Source organism: Papio anubis, chromosome 6 (assembly GCF_008728515.1).
Source record: "Papio anubis isolate 15944 chromosome 6, Panubis1.0, whole genome shotgun sequence".
In the NCBI taxonomy this organism is placed as follows: Eukaryota; Metazoa; Chordata; class Mammalia; order Primates; family Cercopithecidae; genus Papio; species Papio anubis.
In genome coordinates, this window is record NC_044981.1 from 26,903,325 (window position 1) to 26,921,369 (window position 18,045).

Here is an 18,045-nt window from a genome sequence, read left to right on the forward strand (position 1 = left end):
TGATTTTATATAAATATAAAGTATATAAATAATTGTTGACCAGGCATGGTGGATCATGCCTGTAATCCCAGCACTTCGGGAGGCCGAGACGGGTGGAGTGCTAGAGGTCAGGAGTTCGAAACCAGCCTGGCCAACATGGTGAAACCCGGTCTCTACTAAAAAAAAATTAGCCGGGAGTGGTGTTGGGTGCCTACAGTCCCAGCTACTTGGGAGACCGAGGCAGAATAATTGCTTGAACCCGGGAGGCAGAAGTTGCAGTGAGCCGAGATTGGGCCACTGTACTCCAGCCTAGGTGACAGAGGGAGACTCTGTCTCAAATAAATAATAAATAAAATAAAATAAATAAATAATGTAATTCAGCTTGTCAAGTTGTTGATGGCTGTTGTAAGACCTTGGATCGTGTGTGTGTGTGTGTGTGTGTGTGTGTGTGTGTGTGTGTGTTTCAACAAAGTGTTACTCTGTTGCCTAGGCTGGAGTGCAGTGACACGATCTTGGCTCATTGCAGCCTCCGCCTCCCAAGTTCAAGCGATTCTCCTGCTTCAGCCACCCGAGTAACTGCGATTTCAGGCGTGCGCCACCATGCCCGGCTAATTTTTGTATTTGTAGCAGAGATGGGGTTTCACCATGTTGACCAGGCTGGTCTCGAACTCCTGACATGAAGTGAACAGCCCACCTCAGACCCCCAAAATGGTAGCATTACAGGCGTGAGCCGCCGTGCCCGGCGGTTCTTGTCTTATTAGTTTAAAATAATTTAAACCAGAGTCATACAGCAAAAGAAGTGCAGCGTAGATTAATTTATTGCAAAGGAAAAAGAATATTTTGTAAGTTAGGTGCAGAATAGACAACGCACCCTGAGAGAGAGAGAACCCAGGGCAGGCTGTTCCTAAGGATGAGACAGCAAAGATTGGCGCTAGGGAGGCTCCCTTTATAGGGGTCTTACATGACTATTTAGAAGGAGGTGGGAAGAAGTGTTACTAGTAAGCATCTTCTGGGTGGTCCTCTGCGTGCACATGCGCAGTAGCTGTACATGCTTGTTCATACATGGGATGTCTCATTGGCATCTTAAATCTCCAGTCAGAGGTGTGTTTTTTACTATTGTAATGAGCAAAGGCTCAGTCTAAGTACAGGTAAAGTCAAAATGCGCATGCTCTCTCTAGGGGAAATTTCCTCTTGATAGCTGTTGAATGAGCTCAATTTCAGTGTGAATGCTGAGGCTTGTTGTGTTGACTGTACGGTCACCACCGTTGCTGTGTCCCAAGAACATGGTTACCTCCTTGAATACCTATCCTGCGTCAAAGTGTCAGTAGGGTAACTGGGTCCCTCTTTCACTGTTGATTGCAAAGAGAAACAACATACACTGAAATAGAAATCACTAATTACCAGCAATAACCAGAAGACGTTCAAAGCCTTTGACCTATTTTTGCAACAATCCTTTGACTCATTAATTTTCCTATAATACATTTCGAAAACAGAAGAATTGCTAAAGTATATCAACTCCTGTGACTATAATGCAGCTATTAAGATGATCATGAAGAAGACTTGAAAATAACTTACCTTCAAATTTCATAACTTGTTTTGTTTTTTGAGATAGAGTCTCTTTCTCTTGCCCAGGCTGGAGAGCAGTGGCGCCATCTCGCCTCACTGCAACCTCTGCCTCCTGGGTTCAAGCGATTCTCGCGCCTCAGCCTCCGAAATGCTGCTGGGATTACCTTTACCAAGCCCTGCTAATGTTTTAGGAGATGGGTTTTGTTGCTGGCCATGTGGTCTTGAACTCCTGACCTCAGGTGATCCACCACTGGCCTCCCCAAAGTTCTGGGATTACAGGCCTGAGCTACAGAGCCCAGCTTGCTTTTTTCTTTCTCTTTTTCTCTTTCTTCTCCCCTTCCTTCCTTCCTTCCTTCCTTCCTTCCTTCCTTCCTTCATTCCTCCCTCCCTCCTTCCTCCTTCCTTCCTTTTTTTTTTTGAGACGGGAGTCCCACTGTGTCTCCCAGGCTGAGTGCAGTGGCATCCTCGGCTCCTCACTGCAAGCCCTGCCCCCCGGCTCACACGCCATTCTCCTGCCTCAGCCTCCTAGCTGGGATCATAGGCACCCTGCCACCGCGCCTCGGCTAGTTTTTGTATTTTTAGTAGAGACGGGGTTTCACCCATGTTAGCCAGGATAGTCTCTCGATCTCCTGACCTTGTGATCCACCCGCCTCGGCCTCCCAAAGTGCTGGGATTACAGGCTTGAGCCACCGCGCCCGGCCCTTCCTTCCTTTTTTTAACAAAACAAAACAAAAATCTTGTGGCCATGTCAGTGCTACGTGTTTCTTCAATGTTGGTCCCTCGATTTGTCTTGACAATCTAGTAACTGAATTTCTGTCTTGGTGTATTTGTCGTGCTGGGTTTTTTTTTGATGAATTTATTTTAATGCTCACAGTAGTAATGATTTCTAAAAGAAGGGGCTGGGGTAACCACACCTCGAGTTTTTCCCCCTTTTTGGCAGCTTCATCTCTCTCTCTAGCCCGACTGTCACCTTCCTCTACTCTATTCCCCTCTCCCCTTTCTCTCAGGCTCTAAGGCATTTTTACAGTCATCAGGTAGGAAGCCCACCAGAAGAATATTCATTAAACTGATCACGCGAACATATTGACAATCAATACCGAATCAACCATTAAAGTTAGAAAACCCAGCAACACCATCATAATACTGATGGTACAGAATTACGACAGCTGCTTTTTCCTCTCCAAGGCCAGGGTCCCGAATTCCAGGAGAGTCTAAAGGAAAGTTGGCTGGACTTGGGTATTGTTTCCTCGTATTAAAAGACCTCACCCGACAAGGGTGGGATTCGAACCCACGCGTGCAGAGCACAATGGATTAGCAGTCCATCGCCTTAACCACTCGGCCACCTCGTCTCGATACACTCTATTTCCTGAGTATTTTATTTCAGAGTTTGTGATCGGAACCCACTGGCGGCCTTAGAAGACTTAGGACATGGTTCGAAGACGTTTGGGAGACGTGGAAATGGCTCGTTTTCACATGAATGAACAAGAACTGAATGGAAACGCTTCGAGGGGGGAAAACGGGCTTAACTTTCATGGGACTCACACAAATGTTCGAGACATGATAGTAACGTAGTTGCCGGGCGGGTCTCTCCCTTTCTTCCGCTTCCTGGTCCCGAGGCAGGAGGTGCCTGAGCAGGCTGCGGGCGTGACGGGGCCGACGGGGCGCACCGGGTTTGCCTTCGACCTGGGGCGGCAGGTGAGCCGGTCAGCCCTTCTGTTGGCTCACCGCGTCTCGTCGCGTCGGGACAGCGCACCTGGGAGCCAGCAGGAGACGGAGATTCCCAAAACCGTTCACACCGGAGTCGATTTCTCTTCAGAGAAGCCCACGCAAATCAATCACAGGTCGAGCAACAGGGAACAGGGGAAATCCTGCAGGAATGGACCCCTGCTGTATTTTCACACTCTCACTGTGAGGATATTTTACGTTAGATTGCACTAACATCTTGAGTGAAGACCACCTTTGCTTGTTTCTGTGAATTCATAAAGAATTATCCTTTTCTTTTTCCCCGGAAGAGCCCTTATGTTGTAGTGTTTGCTGCATTGACGTGCCTGAAATCTTCAACCTCAACTCTACCCACTTCCTTACCTCTTGTTTTCCATGCTCGGTCCCATTTGGGTTTTTGCATCAAGACAGATCTAGTTTTCCTCTTCCAACAAGCGATTTCCCCTCATGGAATGCTCTTTCCCTTTCTCACTTTAGCCTGGCTGAATTATTGATCCATACTTTGGTTCTTAAAGCTGTTTTTTTTTTTTTATTAACAAAATTTTTAATCAAAGTTAACTACACATGTTTTAAAAGCTCAATTACTTCAAAAAAATATGTGTATGCGAAACAGTGGTCTCTCCTATCTTATTCCTCATAGTAGAGGCATTTTCAGCCATTTGGCATTTTGTGTTGCTGTTTTTACCTGCATATCTCCAAATATCATGCTATTGCAGAGATGGCTAGTTCTCCATTCATTATTTCTGTTTTTTCCAATAAATGGAAAATTAGCTGAACTCATTGCCACCCATGAAAAGATTACAGTGACTTCCCTTGAGAGTCAGCATCATCATGTGACCAACTTCTAAGTAAAGGCATAAGAGAGAAAATGTATGTAAAGCTTCCAGGTTATGTCCATAAGAGAAGGAAATAACCTCTATTTATATCTTCCTCATGTTTCTGCTTTTGAGAATGAAGGCTTCATGAAACAGTGATTGAACCCAGCACACTGTAGGAAGGAGGGAGCCATGACACAGAAGACTGGAACCAACACCATGAAGCCAAAGCATCACTCTGGCATTGATTACACTCTCAGACAGTCACAGTAATGTCTGCTTCTTTTAAGCTATGGTTCTTTTGGGTCTTTGTTACAAAGACAAAATTGTACTCTAATACATACGCTACATATTAATTTTAAGCTTAGTATTTTCCATTGATTTCCCATGATACAAATAGAAGATTCACTTCTCTTCCTCACCGTAAACACCTCCACAGACACCCTTCTTAGCAATTTTTCCTTCAAATATAGTTATATCAGAATTTTTATTGAATGAGTAATCACCCTTTATATAATTATGTTTGGCAATATTATTTACCTATCTTTCGTGTTTTGTTTCCTGAACATTATTTTTAGAAAAAAATCACAAGTAACCATAAAAGCTTTGCCAAAACAATAAACTGAGTGATTTCTAAACTTGATATTCGATTTTCATCCTGATGTCTTCCTTCACCATTGTACTATACATTTTATTTCCCTGCCACTGGTGCTGTATTCCCAATTTCTCGTGTATTTTCTGTCTTAATATACCTTCACATTTTGGTGGAGTACATTGTAAAGCAGCTTCCTGAGAAAAAGTTTATTGTAGATGGAGACTTTTTAATACTTCTCCAGCAACTTGATTGAATGTTTGTCTGGGAAATATTTTTCAAGCTTTTGAAATTCGTTTCAGGATTTTGAGGGAATTCTCTATTTTCTTCTAGCTCCCAGTATTCATTTTGAGAAGTACAAAGTCATTCTAATTACAGAGTCTACATTTGCAGTTGGCTTTTATTTATCTATTTCAGGATAATTTCCTTGTCCTCAATGTTCTGCAATGTCTGAAAGATATGCTTCAGTGTGTTTCCATTTCTATTCCTTGTTTTGGGAACTCTGTTACATCATTAAATCATGTATGTCAGTTAGGGATATTAGCTTGTTTTTTGTTGTTGCTGGTTTTCTGATTTCTGTGTTCTCTGTCCCTTTTTTTTTTTTTTTTTTTTGAGACAGAGTCTTGCTCTGTTGCCCAGGCTGGAGTGGAGTGGAGCAATCTCAGCTCACTGCAATCTCCACCTCCTCAGTTCAAGTGATTCTCTGCCTCAGCCTCCCAAGTAGCTGGGACTACAGCATGTGCTACCACACTTGGCTATTTTTTTTTCTTTTCTTTTCTTTTCTTTTCCTTTCTTTCTTTTTTCTTTTCTTTCTCTCTCTCCCTCCCTCTGTCTCCTCCCTCCCTCCCTCCCTCCCTTCCTTCCTTCCTTCCTTCCTTCTCTTCCTTTACTTGGATTTTAAATCTCCAGTATGCTTCCTCTACTTTTGGTTTTGTTTTTACTGCTCTTTCCTGGTTACATTCTTTATACTTTTAAAAAATTAATAGACGTTTTAGGCAGTTTTTTATTTATAGAAAAATTGATGAGAAAGCACAAACAGTTCCCATATATCTCCTGTCCTTCCTATAGCTTCCCTTGTTATTAAATTTTATATGATTGTGGTCCATTTGTTACAACTGATGAACCAATATTGATACATTAATATTAACTAAAATTTGTAGTTTATTTTAGGTTCATTCCTCCTTGTTGTAACTCTTATGGGTTATGTTGTAACTCTTTCCTCTTTGATAAATGTATAATGACATGTGTCCATCATTGCTGTATCATGTATAATAGTATCTCCACTCTAAACATTCCCTGTGCTTCACCTCTTCACCCTCCTAGCAATGACTGCTCTTTTTTGCTGTTTGCATATTTTTATGTTTTTCACTATGTTGTATAGTTGGAATCATATATACAGTATGTGGCCTTTTCAGATTGACTTCTTTCACTTAGCAATATGCTTTTAAGATTCCTCCATGTCTTTTCCTGTCTTGATAGCTCTTTTCTTTTCTTTTTCTTCTTCTTTTTTTTTTTTTTTTTGCAGTTATTTCAACTCAGGTTTTATTAAAGTTGTTTCTGAATATTTTTTCTCAGTGATCCTTGTTCTGATGAATATTACATTTTATCCTTAGTTTTGCTCATTTGATTTTGCTTTAGTGTTTTAAGAACTTATTTATCAAATCCTTTACCATGAATGAGAGCACCAAATAATGTATCAATACCCAACTGCCTGATTCCTTTATAGCAGTAAGAAAAGTCAGTAAAACATTTGTACAGTCCAAGTACTAAAACATCAAGATCCCCTCTTCAAGTAAGAGTGAGCCAAAGCTTCCTTAGCATCATCTACAAGCCAATGTCTTTTCATTATACCATTAAGATGAAAATAACTAAGAGCACTGACACAATTTTCTTGCTCTTTCCATCTAAAAATGTGGGGTTCTTGTGGTGTGGCTAATTTTTAAAAAACCAGAAAATGGAAGGAAAATAAGTCAGTAAATGATTAGCTTACAAGTTTTTCTACTCATCATTAACCGGTCTTCCCTTTTCCCTAAAGTTTAGACAGCCATAAAGGCAGGAAAAACAATGTACATAATAAAAAAATAAAAATAAATATCTGAGAGCCTACTGTAGTAGGCATTTAACACATTTCACTTAATCCTTACAACGCTGTGAAAGAATTATTATAATCATTTTACAAATAAAGAAACAGGCTCAGAAGGGTGAAATGACTGGTGCCTAAAGTCACGCAGGTGACTGAGCTGGGATTTAAGTTCAAGCCTATGCTCTAATATGCTGCTTAGACTCCCCAAAGCCCTTCAACTTGAGATTCTTACTATTATAGCTTCATCTTCTAATTCTAAATTTATACTTTTAAGTCTGCAAAACTACTGAATAATAAAAGAACCTAAAATTATTCTCAATTTACTTGCCAAAATGGGAGATATTAGAGTATTAGAAAATTCTTCTAGCCTGGGCAATATCGTGAGATCCCACCTGTAAAAAACAAACAAACAAACAAACAAACAAACAAAAACTAGCCAGGCGTGGTGGTGCACTTGCCTGTAGTCCTGGCTACCTGGTAGGCTGAGGTGGGAGGATCACTTGAGCTCGTTAGGTACAGACATCTCTTTAGGTAATCATAACATTCCATATCTAAAATTGTTGTTAATTGTAATTAATGCTAATGGCAATGATAGCTAGCAATAAAAAACAGAGTAATTACAATCAGCTCATTTTCTTATTGTCACCATGTGTCAATCTCGTAGAAAGGAAGGTAAAAGACAACTTCCTATTGTGAATCTTGATTGTTCATTAAATTTACAATATACACTTAGCGGAATGCCAAAAGATGTTCTGGTTTTAAAAGCTTATCCACCAGTCTTTTGATTGCATTTTATTTTATTTTACTTTTTATTTATTTTATTTTATTTTTTTTGAGACGGAGTCTCCCTCTGTCTCCAGGCTGGAGTGCAGTGGCGCGATCTCCACTCACTGCAAGCTCCGCCTCCCGTGTTCACGCCATTCTCCTGCCTCAGCCTCCCGTGTGGCTGGGACTACAGGCGCCCGCCACCGCGCCCGGCTAATTTTTGTATTTTTAGTAGAGATGGGATTTCACCGTGTTAGTCAGGATGGTCTCGATCCCCTGACCTCGTGATCCGCCCATCTTGGCCTCCCAAAGTGCTGGGATTACAGGCGTGAGCCACCGCGCCCGGCCTTGATTGCAATTTAGAAGTGCATATTTGTTTTTTAAGGGTCTAAATCCGATGAAGATCGTAGGGCCCACAAGGAGATGGCATTACTGATACATTTGTGTGCTGTCTTAGAATTATCTATAATGTATATAAGAGGATAACTTTTCACCACTCCCCTGAATGCCATAGAGTTCCAGTGGAAAATGGATTTATGAGTAATAACTTCAATCTAAACCTATATAATCTAGACATCCAACAACATCTGATTGTCTGCTGGAGACTTAATTGCATGCCCATTAATCTTAAATAATTGACATTAATATCTAGTTGTTCTTTATTCATATTCTCACTGCAATTTAGTCAACAGAGATTATTTTCCTTGTGTCTAGTCCTAAAAAGACTAGATTTTCATACTTCAGAAGCAGAAAGGGTGAAATTCGATCATTAAGGCTCCTTCCAACATTAAAATATCCATAATTGACTGCCTTCCTAAAATCTGACTGATATATCATTCATTAAGTCATTTATTGGACAACTCTTTTACAGAACACCAGCTATAAGACTGAAGAAAAACCACATAGGCCTATTAATTCTAGGAGGTTAATATATAAAAGGTGAGCTCAATGTTTACAAAAATGTGACTTAACAGATACAAAGAATAGGAAATAAAGCTTGTCAGTATAACGGAGGTAGTGATTTGTGAGTACCAACTTAAAAAACAAAAAAACAAAAAAACCTTTGCGGGCGCAGTGGTGAATGCCTGTAGTCCTAGCTACTTGGCAGGCTGAGGCAGGATTGCTTGGGCCCAGGAGTTGGAGGTCAGCCTGGGCAACACAGGAAAAAAAAAAATTGCTAAGAGGAGAGAATACTTATGTTAAGTGTTCTTATCACAAAAAATAACATAAACAGAGCCGGAGGAAACTTAAAAAAAAAAAAATTCAGCATAACTATTAATAAATGAAATGAGAAATCATGGGAACCTAACACTTTTGTACTGATCACCATCTCCCATCATTTAGTAAAGGATTATAAGGCAAAACTGACAAAGGGGAAGTGGAATAAGGGCTGGTGGAGTTAAGTTGTAGGTAAATTACCCAAATAGAGCCATCTGGGTCATTAGCTGTTAGTGCTGCCTCAATTTGCCTGAAATGATTATATGACAGGGAGGCTGAAAATAATTTGAAGATAACTCAGAGCAAAGAGAGCACAAGGCTTTTTGGCCATTCTTGCTTGAAAGGGTCCTGGGTATCTCAAATTTCAATGTTCCTTGCCTTCCAAGTCTCACCTAGACCTTTAGCCCCTGCAAATGGGGATGAGAAAGGGGTGGGGTATGGGACAATGATGTGAGCATAAAGCCTATCTAGCTGGGATTACAAGAACAAAAGATGGCTAAAAGGAAAAAACAAAACAAAAGGTAAAGTCCTGAAAATCTATGTGTATAAAAATCAATCCAAATGATCTAAATTTATACAACCATGAAGCTTTATCCTCTACATACCCAAATGTTGAACCAATCCCCACCATCTCCTTTTCCCACAAAATACACAATACTATACAATTCCTATTATAGGGACCGCTAGGAAGAAACACATAGTTGAAAACACCTAGTTAAAAGGATTTTGGATTCAAATTTATCACAGTACCAATTTTCCTAAACATGTTTTGATAAAGGCCATCGGAACACTTGTCACACTGTTCAAATGCCCAATAGTAAGACTTCTGATGAGACCAAACAGGTCACATTAAATCAATAGAATATCTTAGAAATAAAGCCAATATGACTAAATCCAAAATATATCACATGAAGTACCTCATGTACAATACAAACCTAGTTTAATAAATAAAAGAAACATAGGTGACTGCGCTCTGGGAGAACATCCAGCTCCTGATGGCCTCTTCACAGTCTTCTCTGAGACTCCACTGCCACTTCCACTCGGGCAAGCCTAATGGTGCGGACATGAAGTTTGTAGCAATCTTGTCTTACTAATGCCATGGTGCCAGGCTGCACCCCAACACCAGCTGGCACATGACAGATGAGTTCATGCTCACGGGGGTCATATTTGTCACCAATGGGTATCAGCTTCTCCAGGCCATGCTTGGCAAACACACTTTTCAGCTTTGCTTCTAAAAGCAACAGCCCTCGGAAGACCTTCTCCAGAGTGAGCTTTTGGTTCTCAGGCTCTGATTCTTCAGAAATGCACTCTGTAGTCTTCTCCAAAATGTCAGCCACCTCCACCAAGTCCTTACAGAAACTCTGAATTCCAAATATCTTGGCGTCTTCCACACATCTCTGGGTTCGCCTCCTTATGTTTTCACAATCAGCTACAGCTCTCTGGTATCTCAATGTTAAATCCTAGACTTCTTTCTCCAGTTTAATAGCTTTTACCCTTAAGGTTCGTTCAGCAAGAGAGGGCTGGCCGGGCGCGGTGGCTCAAGCCTGTAATCCCAGCACTTTGGGAGGCCGAGACGGGCGGATCACGAGGTCAGGAGATCGAGACCATCCTGGCTAACACGGTGAAACCCCATCTCTACTAAAAATACAAAAAACTAGCCGGGCGCGGTGGCGGGCGCCTGTAGTCCCAACTACTCGGGAGGCTGAGACAGGAGAATGGCGTGAACCCGGGAGGCGGAGCTTGCAGTGAGCTGAGATCCGGCCACTGCACTCCAGCCTGGGCAGCAGAGCGAGACTCCGTCTCAAAAAAAAAAAAAAAAAAGAGAGGGCCCAAGCTCCTCAGGAGGGTCCTCAGAACGGCAGTCCTCACCAGCAGTTCTTTGGGTGGCAGTGCTGAATGGAAGTGGCCATCCCTTGCTCTCCCACGCGGCAGTCGAGGCCAGTAGGCGCTGCACCCGCAGCCGGCCCGCCCACAGCGACCTTACGGCCATGTTCCCGACTTGGGCTGCTCTTTTCTTTTTATCATGAAATAATAGTCCATCCATTGTGCCACACTTTGCATTAAATATATCCGTTCACCTACAGAAGTACATCTTGATTGTTTATGTTTTCGCAAATCCAAATAAAACTGCTATAAACATTGATGTGCAGGTTTTTGTGTGGACATGGGTTTTCAACTCATCTGAGTATATATCAAGATCACAGTTGCTGGAGTTTCCCTTTATATTTTTACTCCACATTTTGGAGATGCCCTTCAGGTTTTATATCAATTGTTCTAAGTTTTTCTTTCTACTCTCATAATTTTAATTTCAAGAGACTTCCATAGAGTTATCCTTTTGTACAGCATTCTTTCTCTCCCTTTCTAAAAAAAGCTTTTTAAAAATCCCTGTTTCTCAGATTAGACACTAACTTCAGTGTCTAATGATGCCTAGTGATCTTTGATTGCTGGTCCATAATTATAATTAAGCCCTGAAAATAGCTGGAAACTAAGACCATTAGTCCAATTTATTGACTCTGGGAACCATTTTAGAATGGCCTGCCTGTGTCATTTACTATCAGACTCTTACATGTCAAAATGTCCAACTTACCCCTCTTAGGATAGTAAAATTCCTTGTAAAGAAGGGTCATTCAATCTTTTCTGCCTAGATGACATCAAACTGACTTTCTGAATTCAGAGAAAATTCTTAATGAACAGAGGTCAGAGGAAGTTCCTTTTGAATTTCAAACTTAATAAGTAACACTATTCCAAGTTATAAAATTAAATTACAAATAAATTATACACATTAATTTACAAATAAATTATACATTTTATAAATAATTTTTATTATAAATAATAAATTTTATAAATAAATAAATTTATTTATAAAAAGAGACAATATATTACACCCCACCTATGAATAAGGATCTGCATCTTCATACTCAATGGCCCATAAAATTGGTCAGAAAAAGGAAAGGTAAAAAGATCCACACTTTCAGAATCCCAAGATGAGCAGGGCAAGTTGAGTCTCCGTGAGGTCCATGAAGCTAGAACGAAACTGGGGTCGGGAGTGGTGTTCACTTTCAGTCTTGGCCACAAAAGCAAACCAAACAGCTATTCTGAGGAAATATTTTAATTTAGACAGCATGAGCAAAATAACTGGATTGATATCTTCCTCTCCATTTTTTTCCTCTTTCGAATTCCAGTGTTAATCAATTCTCCTGAGCGTTTTCAACAAAGTACCCGCAAATTTCCAGAACATGGATTGAGAAAAACTTTGAGATTCCAGCCTTAATGACCGCTCCTCGTGGTCTCTCTCTCCAGTTAGACGAACCTGGGCTAGCAATATTCCGAAGAGTCAACAGTCAGCCCTGGTGCTATATACTTCCATGGGAATTCCATACTTTCTCAAAACGCGTCATCATGGTAAATAATTAAGTACTTGTAATATTAAGTTCTGTAGAAATGAAACCATGTTTTTCCATCACTGCCTCCATAGCTTTCGGCACTGAAGGTGACATGCCGTGCTCATTGGCTATGCATCCGTTGAAGGAATAAAGGAATGAACTCTGACCCGGGAAAGCAGGAGAGGCAGGAGTGTGACACCTTAACAGTCGACTGCAGTGGGAGCGGCGGCACCAGCAGCACTTGGGGAGACTTACTTTCCAGTGTGGCGGGAGTAGTAAACACTAGGAGTCAGAGAGTGATGACCGAAGCTGGAGTTAAAAGTGGAAATTAAAATTCTCCTTCCTATAAGAGGAAGATAATCGGTTAACTGCAGCTCACGTTTCCCCTCCAGCACTCGGCCAAACACGCACACGCAAGCGCGCACGAGCTGCCCACGGCATTTCTTTCGGGGTTTGAGAAGAGATGGACAGAGGTGGGAGAGCGCCGCTGCAGCCGCATCAACATTCCGGTGTCTGCCCTTAGAGGAGGTCCGGAATTCAGTACTTGCCTGCTTCGAAGACAATTCTACTGTTCATGTGGTGAAAGTACATATTTTTGGGTATGAATATTTGGGGGAAATACTTTAAAAATCCTTAAAGCTTATTGGGCGAAAATGAAGTGGGCTCGTCCGGGATTTGAACCCGGGACCTCTCGCACCCGAAGCGAGAATCATACCCCTAGACCAACGAGCCACTTAGAAGTGGCTTTTTCCCATATTTACTGTAGGATTTATTCCCAAATTATTTATTTTTATTCTTCAAAGGATTTGTTACCAAATAATATTTATCACTCCATCAATCATTTACATAAATGAAAGGGTTGGAAAGGCTATTTCTGTGGATGGTCTGCTGGTAGCTTAAATTACCATACCAAACTACCGTACAAGCTGGTAGCTTTAATTACAAATTAAAACTTGTAACCTGTAGAAACATTTCTCCTTTATTCTACTTTGCTATACTACTCTAAGTAATTTAACTCATTTTTTCCCATTTTTAGCTTTCAATTAAAATATGTTAGAAAAATTTGAGTTTTCAAGTTTCCTTATCTCACTTGCACCCTTTTTGAAAGTTGGATATTACTGTTACTGAGGGACTTCTAGATTATTTGCTCTAACAAGGAATATTTTCGCTACCAGAAATTTTTCAGAAAGAATATTCCTAATCTCAGCAAAATTCTACTTATAAGAGATTTCTTAACGTCAGATTTTCGGGGTACCAAGATGTATTTGGTTAGTTTACTAACTTCCTCCTACATACAAATTTAAGAAAGTTACAAAAACTTTTGGTTAAATGCAAAGAAAGTTTTTACAACAGATCATTAGCTGATACATCTAAGTCGCATTTCATATTCATGTTAAGATTTATGTTTTAAATTAATGCATATTTTCAGTTTCATTTTGCTGTCTGGAATTTGATGCCTTCAAAAATTTAAAAGCTAGTTCTCATTCAGTTCATTCTTTCAATTATCCAATAATTATTACAGAGTACCTGTTTATTTATTTACTAAAAATGAAACTCTCTTGCAAGGACAAATCAAAATAAGGATTATCTTGAATATGTGTGAAGAGAAATAAATCTTTTCTGAAAGGGAGAGTAGATTTAAACTAGTACTTAATTTGAATTTTGACATGGATTTACTGAGTGGATCAAAATAATTATGAGACTACTAGGCATTCCTCTAACTCCTGCCCACCTTACTAATGTTAGAATAGTGAGATTCTTTTGCAATCCAACTGCTTTCTTTGTACTATGAAAGCCTAAAAAATCTTGACTAATCCCTCTGAAACGCACACATAGGAGTAGTAATCATTCCTAACTGCCCTAATACTTAGAAGTGACTATGGTTCAGACTCAACATTCCACTTCCATGAAAATATGTTTTTCTCCTCAAGAAATAGCATCTCATGTTCATGCATAGATGGAGCTGGGACTTAGGACTATACTGAGATGTTAAATCAAAGGTTAAATATTTCAGCGTGGAAAATAATTATTCATTCTGAACCCAACAATTTCCCAGATAACCTGTTCTTTGACACACAACTTAGAGCACTTCTCTTCATCTTGAAGTCAACTGAATAGGTTAGTTTACTAATTTCTGAACTCAGCACAATGATCTTGGGATCACATACTTTATATACAGACCCACACTCTCAACCCCAAACCCTCGTTCTCTCTTCAGTTTCATAGTATAATATACATTTCCCTTCCCAAATCCAACTTTTCTAAGGATAATAAATAGTTCATTTACTTTTATACCAGTGGGAACTCAGATTCCAAAGAAAGGTCATTATTTAAAGATTACTAAACATCAGCGTCATTACACACATCAGGGGACCCACGTAGGACTTATATTCCAGTCATTTTACAGAGATGTTTACTGTCCTTTCTAGGCCATGTAGATCATGCATAATAACATGCTTAGTTACATTAGCAAATATGAATATATTCATAAACTCAAATTTCTTGGAAAATAGAAAATGTGGCTTGAAGATACAGATACCAAAGACAACTTAGAACAATGGATATAAAATTTCCCGACAAATGACAAGATTCATTCACCAAATTTCTATATACATATACACACATACACATAAACCTACACACATATATACATATATCAAATAACTCAGCAATTTCTCTGTTGGATATATACCCCCCAAAAAATAAAATTAGCACCTGGTAGAGGTATTTGCATTTCCATGTTCCTCAATAGATGAATGGAGAAAGAAATTGTGGGGGATGTGTGTGAGTGTGCGCACGCACAGGCGTGTGCATAATAATGTGTATATATAATATATATATTATACGTCTGAGGGCAGTGGCTCACGCCTGTAATCCCAGCACTTTGGGAGGCCGAGGTGGGCGGATCACTTGAGGTCAGGAATTCAAGACTAGCCTGGCCAATATGGCAAAACCCTGTCTTTACTAAAAACCCCGTCTCTCACAAAAATTAGCCGGGCATGGTAGCACATGCCTGTAAATCCAGCTACTCAGGAGGCTGAGGCAGGAGAATTGCTTGAACCGTAGGGGAGGAGGTCGCAGTGAGCCAAGATCGCACCACTGCACTCTATCCTGGGTGACAGAGTAAGACTCCATCTCAAAAAAAAAAAATTTAAAAAATTACAATATATATTATAGTGTGTGTGTGTGTGTGTGTGTGTGTATAGTGGTATAATGTGATATGAGTATATATAACGAAATACTATCCAGCCTTAAAAAAGGAGGTACTGCCATTTGCAACAACATGGATGAAACTGGAGGACATTATGCTAAGCTAAATAAGCCAGGCACAGAAAACAAAATACTACATGATCTTACTTATATATGCAATCTAAAAAACAAAAACAAACAAAAATCTCAAATACACAGAAACAGAGTACAGAGGTAATTATCCGGAGCGGAAGAGTAGAGGAGGAAATGAAGAGATAGAGGCCAAAGGGTACACAGCTGTAGATATCTGGGATGAGTAAGTATACAGATCTAATGTACAACATGAGGACAATAGTGATAGTATTGTATTATGCTGGAAATTCTCTAAGAGTGGATTTTGGATAATTTTAACACACACACACACACAAAGGATAACTGTGAGATGATGAATATGTTAATTTGTTTGACTATAGTAACCGTTTCACTATGTATATAAAAAATTATTTTATACGTCTTAAATAGATGCAATACAAAGTTTAATTAAAAATAGACGTTTATATCAGTATAAGAGCTCCTGAAACAGAGTTGCATCGCAATCACAAATCATTATTACTGTGTCTGTTTTATGACTCTGAAGTCTCTATATTCCACTAAAACCAAATACTGAATCCCTCAAAGATACGACACTTTAAAAAATCTCCTCTTAGAAGCCCATCTTTTTAGTCAAGCAGTGTAAACTGCCTCCCAAATCTTTATAGTTTGGGAGGTTCTCTACTTGCTGAAGTTTTCATAAGGTTTCTCTTCAGGTGACATTTCTATTCACTTGAATTTTTGTTCAGGTGAGAGAGGACTAAGGAAATGGGCCAATCCAGGATCTTTATTGTAAGTCTGGCCACAGGCCTCCAACCAATTGACTGACAGCTGGAAGTTGAACAATATTGCTCGATGGAGAATATTGATAAAGATGGTCATGATGATGATTGTGGTGAGATGACGGTGATGATGGTCATGGTGGTGGGGTGATGATGATGATGATGACAATATGAAAGACAAATGTAAAGTAAAATACACACTTGGCAGGAATGTGGCTCACACAATTGCATTGATTCTTCCAGCTGAATCACCAACAGTAGTGTGCCTGTCATGAAGTTTTCATGAACTAATGAAGTGCCAGAAAATGGAATTATTATGAACATAAATCACAAAGTGATTGGTAATACAGAATTAAAGCATATGTAATTGCAGGGTACAAGAGGCAGTTTTTTTTTTTTTTTTTTTTAGACAGAGTCTCACTCTTTTTGCCCAGCCTGGAGTGAACTGGCATGATCTGGGCTCACTGCAACCTCCACCTCCTAGGTTCAAGTGATTCTCCTGCCTCAGCCTCCCGAGTAGCTGGGATTACAGGCACCTGCCACCACTCCTGGCTAATGTTTTTGTATTTATAGTAGAGACGGGGTTTCACCATGTTTGACCAGGCTGGTCTTGAACTCCCAACCTCAGGTGATCCACCCACCTTGGCCTCCCAAAGTGCTGGGATTACAAGTGTTAGCCATCTTGCCCGGCCCACAAGAGGCAGATTTTAAAGGAAATCATTCTTTTAGGACACTGTCTTCATTGTAGCCTATCCAAAATGTCAAGCAACATAGCAAATGTTTGCTAATAGAGTACACAATTATAAGAATCAAAAGTCTTTTGTTTTCTCATACTTAGTATCTACTATGTACTATTTTAAAGGCACCTACCTTTTTACTTCTCACAATAGCCCTAAAAACAGATAATGCTGTTATTCTATATTCCATTTCAGAGATAAAGACACCGAACCACAAACAGATACAGCACACTGACCAACCAAGGCAGAGCTACAATTAAAAAACCAAGAAGACGACAAGTGGAATTTGCCTTTCTATCCCTTCCTCAAAATCTCCATCAGCTTTTCTGAGGCATTATAAATAAAACTAAAATCTAAGTTAACCAGTGTGATTAATAGGCAGACACAACTTCAAAGTAAGTTCTCTGGACTCCTCCAGTAATATTTTGCCAATTCAAGTTTCTCATTTTTGAGGGGTGAGTGTGTGTGAGTGTGCATGTCTTGAAATATTTTCATGAAAACATGATAATCGAGGTCAGAAATTCATGCTCTTTGACACAATGTATCAATAGGATATAAAAAAATGACAAGTTACACTTTGGCCACTTGATTGACAGGACTTTATTACACCCCATATGTGGCTGGGATAGGGCTGAAGAAAGTTCTTTTTATGAAAGCTGCTATTTTGCTCATGATAAGCTCCTCTGAGCTTTGCCTCAGCAGTAGTATGGAAGTGGGAATGACAGACTCAGGCAGGGTGGTGGAATCACCAAGGTCTTTGAATTTTGAGCTTATTCAAGGATCACAAGGTCATAACAAGATCTTGCATTTCATCCATATAACAACATGCACCAAAACACTTTCGTTCAACAAATCTGGAATGTATATTTTAGTAGTATAAAATCGGTAATGTGTATATTAAAGGCTGATGTTCTGTGTGTCATCAGAGGATGTCAAAAATCATCTTCAAAAGAACAAAAAAGGACTTAGGTAGCAGGTCAAAATCCTTTTATCTTTTAGTTGAAAGATATTTTACAGTTTGCATAGCTTGGTCAAGAGTATATCTGCATTTTAAACAGAGAATTTTGTGTTCAAGTCCCGAGTTAGTGAAAGCAGGCACCCAAATTACAACCTTGAAATGCTTC

The 18,045-nt window shown here is 39.8% G+C and overlaps 2 non-coding genes and 1 pseudogene across 2 annotated transcripts; all 3 read right to left on the bottom strand.

Moving 5' to 3' along the window:
- Window positions 1–2,812: 2,812 nt before the first annotated feature.
- On the bottom strand, window positions 2,813–2,894 carry TRNAS-GCU. The gene has a single exon. It is a non-coding gene; the product is annotated as a tRNA-Ser (tRNA).
- Window positions 2,895–9,455: 6,561 nt separating this feature from the next.
- Window positions 9,456–10,974, bottom strand: LOC101010690 (annotated as a pseudogene).
- Window positions 10,975–12,783: 1,809 nt separating this feature from the next.
- Window positions 12,784–12,855, bottom strand: TRNAP-CGG. The gene has a single exon. It is a non-coding gene; the product is annotated as a tRNA-Pro (tRNA).
- Window positions 12,856–18,045: the final 5,190 nt, after the last annotated feature.